A 13,178-nucleotide genomic window follows, 5' to 3' on the forward strand; every position below is an offset into this window, starting at 1 on the left:
TCAGGCTCTGTCTCTCTGTCTCTCTGTCTCTCTGTCTCTCTCTCTCAAAAATGAATAAGCATTAAAAATTTTTTTTAAAATAGGACATAAAAATAGGGTGTGTGGCATAAAAATAAAAATTAGAATCAGGTTGAAAGGTAAGAAACTGCATAGGGAATTAAATCAGAATAAATTAGAAATGCGATTTCCTAAGGTGATCTCCCCTAGATGGCTGAAATTAACATGGCCCACACAGGCTAAGCGGTGGGCTCACATTTCTCCTTTCCTCTGTACTTCCCCACCAGCTCTGGCATCAGAATCCTAGGAAAAAAGTGTGTCATCTTTACTTCAAACCTAATTTCACAGCTGAGCCAATGGGCCTCGAGTTCCCAGTTACAGCCACTACAACCTTGCCTTCCGAGCAAAAAAAGCTCTGCTTAGTGCAGTCAAGTACACAATCCACTTGCTTATAGGATGTTATGTCTGTCAGTCAGGCCTTGCATGGGACTTGGAGAGCAGTCAGCTCAAGGTTAAAGTCTCTGGCAAGGACGGCACGCTGGGATTCTGTTCAGCTGCTTTCAGCAGATCCTCATGTGTTCACTCTTTTCATCTTATTAGCAAAAGCTTTGGGAAGATGAAACCTATCATCTGTATACAGAAAGATACTATTTTTCTTGTTTGCCAGGGCAAAACAGTATGAATCTAGTTAATCCAAGAAATACATGAAGCTGTTTGGGTATTTGGAAGAGAGGAAAATAGCATCCTTTGAAAAGCAGGTTAACAATATTCATACACAAAGGATAGGATTATCCATAGAATGGAGAAATCCTCTGTAAAGGTAAAGAGAGCCTGGAGTTGTAATTTAGTAAGTAGAATCCTAAAAAATAACATGTTATCTTATTTAGAGAAACGTTGAAAAGATTCACATACACATACACACACAGAGTTGATCAATGGCTCTATAGTCTCGGTGAGCCAACAAAATCTGGTTTCACCGAACTCTATCGATAAATGGCAGCTTGTGAGATCTTTGGCCACAGACTGGCTTTATCTTACTAATCACCTGTGTCACATGCCATGATATGTGAAATTTCAATAAAACTAAAATAAAAGACAGATTAAATCATAGCTGTGGATTCATCGGAATTGAGATCAGAGTACGATAAATTAGAAGATTTTGAAAGCACACTACAATTCTTGCCGAGTTCACAGACTCACATGCTGCGGACAGATCATCACTGTCTCCAAATCCTGTTAACCTGGAGCTGGAGAGCAGACAGCAAGGTGGAAAAGAGTCTAGCAACAGTGACATGTTCCTGATATAGGATACTGTATGGAGAAAACAGAAGTGCAATTTATTAAGAACATAGCAGTGTTTGTTTTTGATGGAGTATATGATAGTCTAATGAGATTACAGACACATTTGCCCATATAGGAAAAGCTGTTCCTGAGAACCTGTTAGAATATATAGGTGAGCAAAGAATGAAACCCATATCATAAATAGAAGTAGTAAAATGTTTCATCCTGATACCTTTCGACAAATCTCATGTAGCAGAAGGTACACTGTTCTCTAGAAGTGAGAGAAACTAAAAAACTCAGATAAATTGTCCTGAGTCATGAGAAATAACTCTGATACATCAGTGGAGATCTGTATTCCACATTTTTAATGTATTTACATCTATTAAAAATAGTATGACCAAATTTGAGTTTGTCCACTAAGATCTGTCATATTCTGAATTTTTCTCAAGAAATAGAAAATTTAAGAAATCATATTTACTTCATAAATTTTAGGATGGTTTCTTCTATGTCTTTCTTGGGGGCATGTGCGTGTGCGTGCACACACACACACACACACACACACACACACACACACACTTGCAGTGATTTCTGCATTTGGAGCTTATCTATCTATTCATTCTCTCTTACATGAACATATATTCATGGCACACATTAGCCTGGTGTAGACCTTATAGCAAAATTTTGAAGACAGGTTTATTTAATTTTTAGATCAAACACAACTGACGGCCTAAGCAAATATCACATAAATCCCAGGGACGAAAGATTAAAAAATGGTGATTTATTCCTTTTTCTATTACTTGCTTATGCAGCAGATTGGAGGTTTGTATATTCCCAGATACATGTGGATCTAGTCTAGCAGTCAGTATGGATACCAATAATCAATTTTCAGTTGATTGTTTATTCAAAAAAACTGCCAATAATGTCTCCTTCTGGTTTTGCTTTGCTGGCTTGGAAACTGCTTGTAATCACTTAACACATGCCATTGTAATCTCCTCTGAGGGTTTATCCAGGGATAATGAGTTCCTGACACGTGACCCCTCTGTGTCCACTGTGGATGTCAACAGTCCATCAAAGCATGCTTTCCTCTGGAACCTAGATGTGACCTCAGAATCGTCCTCAACACAATACTCCAATTTGCCAATCACTGTCAATTGACTGGCATTTGTACCTAAGATGAAACTTATTTGCCTTCTCTGGCAAAGTACAAAGTATTCTTGCATTTTTATTTAAGATAAGATTCACTGGATATTTAATTATTTATGATATAATTGTGAGCGGATGGCAGCCTGCAAGTTATCTACTTATTCTGTGTGAGAGGAAGTAATATCTTGCTTGCAAAGTGCTCCTCATGGGAATATTATGATCAATGCCCAGACACTTTCCATTTTTCAATTTTATGAATGACCTCTTTGCAGCATGCCGATGTTGTGCTGTATGTGTTATGGGATGTCAAATTCATTAGAACAAGTCACAAAGATTTGCAAACAGACACTAATTTGTTGACATTTTAGTGACTTTTGAAAAATTGACTTAAATTTAGCAGCAAAGTCACTAGCACAAAATGCCTTGTTTGTGTATGTATATGTGTATGTGTACACATATACATATATATATGTACACATACACATATACATGTACATATATATGTACACACACACGTATATATGTACACATACACATATATATATACACATACACATATATATGTACACATACACATATATTTTTTCCTATTGAGAGAATAAAATCTGAGTATGGCTTCAGAAATAAACTCCAGGAGGCCCAAAATTCTGAAGAGCTTTCCCAGAGACCTTTTGAAAAATCATGTGCGGCCCAGGTATACATATTTAATTATGTCTGCTTCATTTTTCTTCCAAAATTTAAAATATTTGGAATAATGCTGGATTCGTTTAAAGGCCAAATTAGGTAAGATGTGGGAGGTTTAAATCCTGCTTGGTTTCTAGGTTAGAGAGATTGCCTCTGGGGTAATGTGGCAAGGTTTGTTTTAAGCTCAGGTGACTTGTACCTGTTTATTGCCCCTTGCTGGAGTAAATTACTTAGTAAAATCATTACTAGACAAAGTTGCATGTAGAAATCAGTAATGGGGAAGAGGCATGGGCATCTTTTATGAACTGGAGATGATATTGCTAACTGCCATAATTGGAGCCGATCCTATTAAAACAGCACGATAAAGTGCCGATCATGTCCAATTTTCCCCTCACTTTCAGTATTTGATAACTGAAAAATGTAGGGTTTATTCTGCAGTGATGACTTCCTCAATGCAATTATTCTGGTTCCAATGGATGAACAGATGCTGCTCTAGAAATACAGACAATAGAGAATCAAAACCACCAACCTCTGAGCCACAGATTAATACAGTCAATATTTATAATATAATTTAGATTTGGACCCAAATTCTAGGACCACTACAATCTTATTGAATTTCTCTTTAACTCTGGACAAAGCTTTGCATTGGCTTGAGGCAGTATGTAATTTTCCTTCCTTTTAGGAGAATTTTAACTTGCCAGGGTGATGTCTATTCTTGTGGATTAATCATCCCAATTTCTTATGTCTCTGGGAAAAGTCACACTAAGCAAATGCCAAAGACTTTAAAGAACACCATTTAATTCAGTAACTAGTCTAAAAATATGTTTCAGAATATATATTACCTTCCAAAAACCTTTCTGGAGCCTCCACCAAAAAAAAAATCCAAGAAGCCATGCTTAATTATTTCAGTCTTTGGACAACCTCTAAACATGATCCCTAATTCTCTAATCTGGAGAGTCTTGATCGTTCTTGTGCCCCCAATATAAATGCATGTAGTTCTTCCCCATGAGCATTAGGGTGGTGCTACCCATGCTGGCCCTTTGTTGTATGCAGCTGACTTGTGTGCATGTCAACAGTGGCCTTTCTACCTTTGCCTCTGCTCTCATCCCAGACCCTGGCTCCAGCTTCAGCAGTGGCACTGGCTGGATTTGAGTGGAACACGTTCCAAGAGGTGGTTATGAGGGAAGTAACACATTAATAAAACCAGATTTCTTGCCATCAAGAAAGTACTACCTCCTTGAAGAGACAAAATGGGGGAGTCTATGTACTACCTGCAAAACCACATACATACACACACAGTAAAAACTGAAAACCTAAATGCATATATATATATATATATATATATATATGTATATATATGCATAATTTTATGGTATTATGCACATAAACACGTGCATGTGCGCGCGCACACACACACACACACACACACACCCCTACCTGAGGGTGTCTCTCTCTTTATAAAAATTACAAGGATTAAGCCGCCAGCAGTCTCAGTGAGTGCCCTCACTATAATTATTTCATTAATTTTACATGATGTACAACAGTAAGTTTATCGGTGTGCTGTGAAGTATCTTTGCAATTAAAGCTCCATCACACTTGTCAGAATAAATGAACGGAGATCATCCTGCCTCGTAAGATGCTCTGTCTTTATTGTTGGGCTTGCTTCTGTTCTCTCACTAAAACATAACTTGGAGATCTAGAGTGAAGGCTTAGTTTGTGGCCCAGAATTCACACGCAATAAGAGTTTGTTGCATGATAATATGCTCAATAAAATTACATGAAAAACAGTGTGGCTGGTACTTTTATCAGTGCTCCTGGGTAAGATGGTTGCTGCCTTCCACATTCCTTATTCCCTGGTGGTGGTCTCCTAATTTTAAGTACAAGCCAGAGGCAGAGGTGGGAAGATTAGGCACCAAGCTGAGAAAGGCCTCATAAGTGGGAAGGGATGTCTATAGCAAAAAATGCAAAACAACTGAGGTTTCTAGCTTCCTGGGGATTCATTTGTTGGAAGATTGTGTCAGGCAGAAGAGGCCTGACCATCAAGGTAAAGCCACTCTTGGCTCAGCTCATCTGAATCACTAAACTATGCAAATGCAGGAATTAAAAGACTCATGTCAAATTATAGTAATCTGTGGCATGGACAGCATCTCTTCCCTTAATTAGATTTATGTTTTTCAAAGAGTACTCTCTGAAAAACTGTGTTCTACCAGTGAAATCTAATTTGAGCAATGTCATTGTCACAAAACCACACTGCTTCTTTCTCTTTGCCTCTTTGGTGAACGTTGGGATGGAACTCCAGCATCGAAAGGCATTTGAAAAAAATTATTGTTGAGGAAAAAAAATAAAAGTACAGCCTGAGTTTTAATCCCTTTACTGCCATGAACTAGTAGAGTTTTGGGGTGAGTTTTCTCTGTAGCCATTTTTTAAAATCATATCATCTTTCACTTTTTGAAGAATTTTTCTACTTCAGTTATCTTTTTTCAAACATAATTGATCTATCTTCATAGTTCCATTCCCATGTGTTCTGATATTATCCATCTTAAAGTATTTTTTTGAAGTTTATTCATTTATATTGAGAGAGAGAGAGAGACAGAGACAGAGGAAAGTGGGGGAGGAGCAAAGAGAGAGGGAGAGAGAGAATCTGAAGCAGGCTCTACAGTGTTAGCACAGAGCCCAATGTGGGGCTCAAACTCAGGAACCTGAGATCATGACCTGAGCTGAAACCAAGAGTGGGCGCTTAACTGACTGAGCCACTCAGGCTCCCTCATCTTAATTTAAAAAATAAAAGGAAAGCTTACTATGTCCTCATATCCCTCTAATTAACAAACAGTCAGCTTTTCCTCCATTTTCTCTACTCTATCTGTGCTTCTATTATTCCACTGTTGAATTTTCCAAACTGGTCCTCTATTGGTTCTCTCTTAGTTTTCATTTTACCTTTCTTCTCTCCTTTTTTTAAAAGTTTTTCAACTTTATCTTCAGTTCTTCTACTAAGAAACTTCTACCATTTTAAAGTTCAAGAACTCGGCCAACATCACGGAGAAGTAGGGGTAATCCATACTTCCTGTGTATCTCAAAGAAGTGTAGAAGCCAAAGGACTTGAACACCAGAGCCAGGGAGGAAAAGAGACTGAATCTACTAGAAAGAAAATGGGAAGCTGGAAAAAAGATAGGGCTACTCCAAGGAACAAACCAAAGCACACCTGGTGGAGGGTCCAAAATATTACTATGAGTAGGGTAATAAAATAAGCAAAGTCACAACAGAGAGCAAGTAACAATCCCTGAAAAAAACACCTCCTAAAACGCCAGGCCCTGGACAGTGTATGAACCTCCTTTAATATAGCAGTGCTCACAGGTGCAGAGCACACAAGCTTTTAAAATGCATAAGGGACAGAAAACTAGCCAAAATGATGAAACGGAAGAATTCTCCTCAAAAGAAATTCCAGGAAGTAATGACAGCTAATGAATTGATCAAAACCAATTTAAGCAATATAATGGAACAAGAATTTAGAATAATAGTCATAAAATTAATCACTGGGCTTGAAAAAAGCATAGAAGACAGCAGAGAATCTATTGCTACAGAGATCAAGAGACTAAAAAATAGTCATGATGAATTAAAAAATGCTATAAATGAGGTGCAAAATAAAATGGAGGCGGCCACAGCACAGACTGAAGACGCAGAGGAGAGAATAGATTAGAAGACAAAATCATGGAAAAAGAGGAAGCTGAGAAAAAGAGAGATAAAAACAATTCAGGAGTACAAGGGGAGAATTAGAGAACTAAATGATGCAGTCAAACAGAACAATATCCATATCATAGGAATTCCAGAAGAAGAAGAGAGAGAGAAAGGGGCTGAAGGTGTACTTGAACAAACCATAGCTGACAACTTCCCTGATCTGGGGAAGGAAACAAACACTGAAATCCAGGAGGCACAGAAAATTCCCTTCAGATGTAACTTGCATTGATCTTCTGCACAACATATCATAGTGAAACTGGAAAAATACAAAGATAAAGAGAGAATTCTGAAAGCAGCTAGGGATAAATGGGCCTTAACATACAAAGGTCGACACATAAGGGTAGTAGCAGACCTATCTACTGAAACTTAGCAGGCCAGAAAGGAATGGCAGGAAATATTAAATGTGATGAACCGAAAAAAAAATATGCAGTCAAGAATCCTTTACCCAGTAAGTCTGTCATTCAGAACAGAAGGAGAGATCAAAGTTTTCCCAAACAAACAAAAACTGAAGGAATTCATCATCACTAAACCAGCCCTACAAGAGATCCTAAGGGGGACTCTGTGAGTGAAATGTTGCAAGGACCACAAAGTACCAGAGACACCACTACAAACACAAAACCTACAGATATCACAGTCACTCTAAACCCACATCTTTCAATAATAACACTGAATGTAAGTGGACTAAATGCTCCAACCAAAAGACATAGGGTATCAGAATAAAGAAACAAGACCCATCTATTTGCTGTCTACGAGAGACTCATTTTAGACCTGAGGACACCTTCAGATTGAAACTGAGGGAATTGAGAACTATCTATCATGCTACTGGAAGTCAAAAGAAAGCTGGAATAGCCACACTTCTATCAGACAAACTAGACTTTAAATTAAAGGTTGTAACAAGAGATGAAGAAGGGCATTATATAATAATTACAGGGCCTATCCATCAGGAAGAGCTAACAATTATAAATGTCTATGCACCAAATTTGAAAGCCCCCAAATATATAAAACAATTAATCACAAACATAAGCAACCTTATTGATAAGAATGTGGTAATTGCAGGAGACTTTAATACCACACTTACAACAATGGATAGAACATCTAGACAGAGAATAAATAAAGAAACAAGGGCCCTGAATGATACATTGGATCAGAAGGACTTGACAGATACATTTAGAACTCTGCATCCCAAAACAACAGAATATACTTTCTTCTCAAGTGCACATGGAACATTCTCCAAGATAGATCACATACTGGGTCACAAAACAGCCCTTCATAAGTATAAAAGAATTAAGATCATACCATGCACACTTTCAGACCACAATGCCATGAAACTTGAAATCAACCACAGGAAAAAGTCTGGAAAACCTCCAAAAGCATGGAGGCTAACGAATACCCTACTAAAGAATGAATGGGTCAACCAGGCAATTAGAGAAGAAATTAAAAAATATATGGAAACAAACAAAAATGAAAATACAACAATCCAAAAGCTTTGAGATGCAGCGAAGGCAGTCCTGAGAGGAAAATATATTGCAATCCAGGCCTATCTCAAGAAACAAGAAAAATCCCAAATACAAAATCTAACAGCACACCTAAAGGAAATAGAAGCAGAGCAGCAAAGACACCCCAAACCCAGCGGAAGAAGAGAAATAATAAAGATCAGAGCAGAAATAAACAATATAGAATCTAAAAAAACTGTAGAGCAGATCAATGAAACCAAGAGTTGGTTTTTTGAAAAAATAAACAAAATTGATAAACCTCTAGCCAGGCTTCTCAAAAAGAAAAGGGAGATGACCCAAATAGATAAAATCATGAATGAAAATGGAATTATTACAACCAATCCCTCAGAAATACAAGCAATTATCAGGGAATACTATGAAAAATTATATGCCAACAAACTAGACAACCTGGAAGAAATGGACAAATTCCTAAGCACCCACACACATCCAAAACTCAAACAGGAAGACATAGGAAACTTGAACAGACCCATAACCAAGAAATTGAATCAGTTATCAAAAATCTCCCAACAAATAAGAGTCCAGGACCAGATGGCTTCCCTGGGGAATTCTACCAGACATTTTTTTTTTTTTTTTTTTTTTTATTTTTTAATATATGAAATTTACTGTCAAATTGGTTTCCATACAACACCCAGTGCTCATCCCAAAAGGTGCCCTCCTCAATACCCATCACCCACCCTGCCCTCCCTCCCACCCCCCATCAACCCTCAGTTTGTTCTCAGTTTTTAACAGTCTCTAATGCTTTGGCTCTCTCCCACTCTAACCTCTTTTTTTTTTTTTTTTTTTTTTTTCCTTCCCCTCCCCCATGGGTTTCTGTTATGTTTCTCAGGATCCACATAAGAGTGAAACCATATGGTATCTGTCTTTCTCTGTATGGCTTATTTCACTTAGCATCACACTCTCCAGTTCCATCCATGTTGCTACAAAAGGCCATATTTCATTTTTTCTCATTGCCACGTAGTATTCCATTGTGTATATAAACCACAATTTCTTTATCCATTCATCAGTTGATGGACATTTAGGCTCTTTCCATAATTTGGCTATTGTTGAGAGTGCCGCTATAAACATTGGGGTACAGGTGCCCCTATGCATCAGTACTCCTGTATCCCTTGGATAAATTCCTAGCAGTGCTATTGCTGGGTCATAGGGTAGGTCTATTTTTAATTTTCTGAGGAACCTCCACACTGCTTTCCAGAGCGGCTGCACCAATTTGCATTCCCACCAACAGTGCAAGAGGGTTCCTGTTTCTCCACATCCTCTCCAGCATCTATAGTCTCCTGATTTCTTCATTTTGGCCACTCTGACTGGCGTGAGGTGGTATCTGAGTGTGGTTTTGATTTGTATTTCCCTGATAAGGAGCGACGTTGAACATCTTTTCATGTGCCTGTTGGCCATCCACTACCAGACATTTAAAGCAGAGATAATACCTTTCCTTCTCAAGCTGTTCCAAAAAATAGAAAGAGAAGGAAAAATTCCAGACTTATTCTATGATGCCAGCATTACTTTGATTCCCAAACCAGACAGAGACCCAGCAAAAAAAAGAGAACCATAGGCCAATACCCCTGATGAATATGGATGCAAAAATTCTCAACAAGATACTAGCAAATCGAATTCAACAGCATATAAGATGAATTATTCACCATGATCAAGTGGGATTCATTCCTGGGATGCAGGGCTGGTTCAATATTCGCAAATCAATCAATGTGATACATCACATTAATAAAAGAAAAGATAAGGACCATATGATCCTGTCAATCGATGCAGAAAAAGCATTTGACAAAATTAAGCATCGTTTTTTACTAAAAACCCTCAAGAAAGTCAGGATAGAAGGAACATACTTAAACATCATAAAAGCCATTTATGAAAAGCCCGCAGCTAATATCATCCTCAATGGAGAAAAACAGAGAACTTTCCCCCTGAGATCAGGAACACGACAGGGATGTCCACTCTCACTGCTGTTGTTTAACATAGTGTTGGAAGTTCTAGCATCAGCAATCAGACAACAAAAGGAAATCAAATGCATCAAAATCGACAAAGATGAAGTCAGATGACATGCAGATGACATGATACTATACACGGAAAACCCAACAGACTCCACCAAAAGTCTGCTAGAACTGATACATGAATTCAGCAAAGTTGCAGGATACAAAATTAATGTACAGAAATCGGTTGCATTCTTATACACTAATAATGAAGCAACAGAAAGACAAATAAAGAAACTGATCCCATTCATAAATGCACCAAAAATCATAAAATACTTAGGAATAAACCTACCAAAGATGTAAAAGATCTGCATGCTGAAAACTACAGAAAGCTTGTGAAGGAAACTGAAGAAGATAAAAGGAAAGGAAAAACATTCTGTGCTCATGGATTGGAAGAATAAATATTGTTAAAATGTCAATACTACGCAAAACTATCTACACATTCAATGCAATCCCAATCAAAATTGCACTAGCATTCTTCTCAAAGCTAGAACAAGCAATCCTCAAATTTGTATGGAAACCACAAAAGACCCCGAATAGCCAAAGTAATATTGAAGAAGAAAACCAAAGCAGGAGGCATCACAATCCCAGATTTTAGCCCCTACTACAAAGCTGTGATCATCAAGACATCATGGTATTGGCACAAAAACAGACACATAGACCAATGGAATAGAATAGAGGCTCCAGAATTGGACCCACAAAAGTATGGCCAACTAATCTTTGACAAAGCAGGAAAGAATATCCAATGGAAAAAAGACAGTCTCTTTAACAAATGGTGCTGGGAGAACTGGACAGCAACATGCAGAAGAATGAAACTAGATCGCTTTTTTATACCATTCACAAAAATAAACTCAAAATGGAGAAAGGACCTCAATGTGAGACAGGAAACCATCAAAACCCTAGAGGAGAAAGCAGGAAAAAACCTCCCTGACCTCAGCTGCAGCAATTTGTTACTTGACACATCTCCAAAGGCAAGGGAATTAAAAGAAGAAATGAACCATTAGGACCTCATCAAGATAAATAGTTCTGCACTGCAAAGGAAACAATCAACAAAACTAAAAGGCAACTGCTGGAATGGGAAAAGATGTTTGCAAATGACATATTGGATAAAGGGCTAGTATCCAAAATCTATAAAGAACTCACCAAACTCCACACCCGAAAAACAAATAATCTAGGGAAGAAATGGGCAGAAAACATGAATAGACACTTTTCTAAAGAAGACATCCAGATGGCCAACAGGCACATGAAAAGATGCTCAACGTCACTCCTCATCAGGGAAATAGAAATCAAAACCACACTGAGATACCACCTCATGCCGGTCAGAGTGGCTAAAATGAACAAATCGGGAGACTATAGATGCTGGAGAGGATGTGGAGAAACGGGAACCCTCTTGCACTGCTGGCGGAAATGCAAACCAGGGCAGCTGATCTGGAAAACAGTGTGTAGCTTCCTCAGAAAATTAAAAATAGACCTACCCTATGACCCAGCAATAGCACTGCTAGGAATTTACCCAAGGGATACAGGAGTACTGATGCATAGGGGCACTTGTACCCCAATGTTTATAGCAGCACTCTCAACAGTAGCCAAATTGTGGAAAAAGCCTAAATGTCCATCAACTGATGAATGGATAAAGAAATTGTGGTTTATATACACAATGGAGTACTACATGGCAATGAGAAAGAATGAAATATGGCCCTTTGTAGCAACGTGGATGGAACTGGAGAGCATGATGCTAAGTGAAATAAGCCATACAGAGAAAGACAGATACCATGTTTTCACTCTTATGTGGATCCTGAGAAACTTAACAGAAACCCATGGGGGACGGGAAGGAAAAAAAAAGGTTAGAGTAGGAGAGAGCCAAAGCATAAGAGACTTAAAACCTGAGAACAAACTGAGGGTTGATGGGAGGTGGGAGGGAGGGCAGGGTGGGTGATGGGTATTGAGGAGGGCACCTTTTGGGATGAGCACTGGGTGTTGTATGGAAACCAATTTGACAATAAATTTCATATATTGAAAAAAAATTAAAAATAGATCTACCCTATGACCCAGCAATAGCACTGCTAGGAATTTACCCATGGGATACAGGAGTGCTGATGCATAGGGGCACTTGTACCCCAATGTTTATAGCAGCACTCTCAACAATAGCCAAATTATGGAAAGAGCCCAAAGGTCCATCAACTGAAGAATGGATCAAGAAGATATGGTTTATATGTACAATGGAATACCACTTGGCGATGAGAATGAATGAAATCATGCCATCTGCAGCGACACAGATGGAACTGGAAGGTATTATGCTAAGTGAGTAAGTCAGTCAGAGAAAGACAGATACTCTATGTTTTCACTCATATGTGGATTCTGAGAAACTCAACAGAAGACCAGGGGGGAGGGGAAGGGGGGAAAAGTTACAGAGAGGGAAGGAGGTAAACCATGGGAGACTCTTAAATACTGAGAATAAACTGAGGGTGGATGGGGGGTGGGGGGCAGGGGAAAGTAGGTGATGGGTATTGAGGAAGGCACCTGTTGGGGTGAGCACTGGCTGTTGTATGGAAACCAATTTGACAATAATTTCATTAAAAAAAACACATTCAGCCCACACTTCTAGAAAAAGTTTCCTATACAACTAATTTCCCTTTCTCTTTTCTGCTCTAGCTCTTCTGTTTTCATCATGCCACCAGCACTGATTTCCTAGACGTCACAGAAGCCTTTCTGTTGCTGAATGCAAGGGGTGCTTTTGGAGACTCGCACATCACCTCGCCTTGAAGCGTTTTCCATCTGGGCCATTGTAACACCACACACACCCTGTGTCCTCAGCTCTACAGGCTTCCCCTTGGCGGTTTCATTATTGGCT

At 38.6% G+C, this 13,178-nt stretch overlaps 1 long non-coding RNA gene across 1 annotated transcript in view; it reads right to left on the reverse strand.

The window, feature by feature from the left end:
• Positions 1 to 1,208: 1,208 nt before the first annotated feature.
• Positions 1,209 to 13,178, reverse strand: part of LOC132660825 (uncharacterized) — a 44,720-nt gene continuing 32,750 nt past the window's right edge. Inside the window, exon 3 of the long non-coding RNA XR_013550337.1 lies at positions 1,209 to 1,308. This is a non-coding gene — a long non-coding RNA (uncharacterized LOC132660825). The remainder of the gene's footprint in view (positions 1,309 to 13,178) is intronic.

Source organism: Panthera onca, chromosome D1, assembly GCF_046562875.1.
Source record: "Panthera onca isolate mPanOnc1 chromosome D1, mPanOnc1 haplotype 2, whole genome shotgun sequence".
In the NCBI taxonomy this organism is placed as follows: Eukaryota; Metazoa; Chordata; class Mammalia; order Carnivora; family Felidae; genus Panthera; species Panthera onca.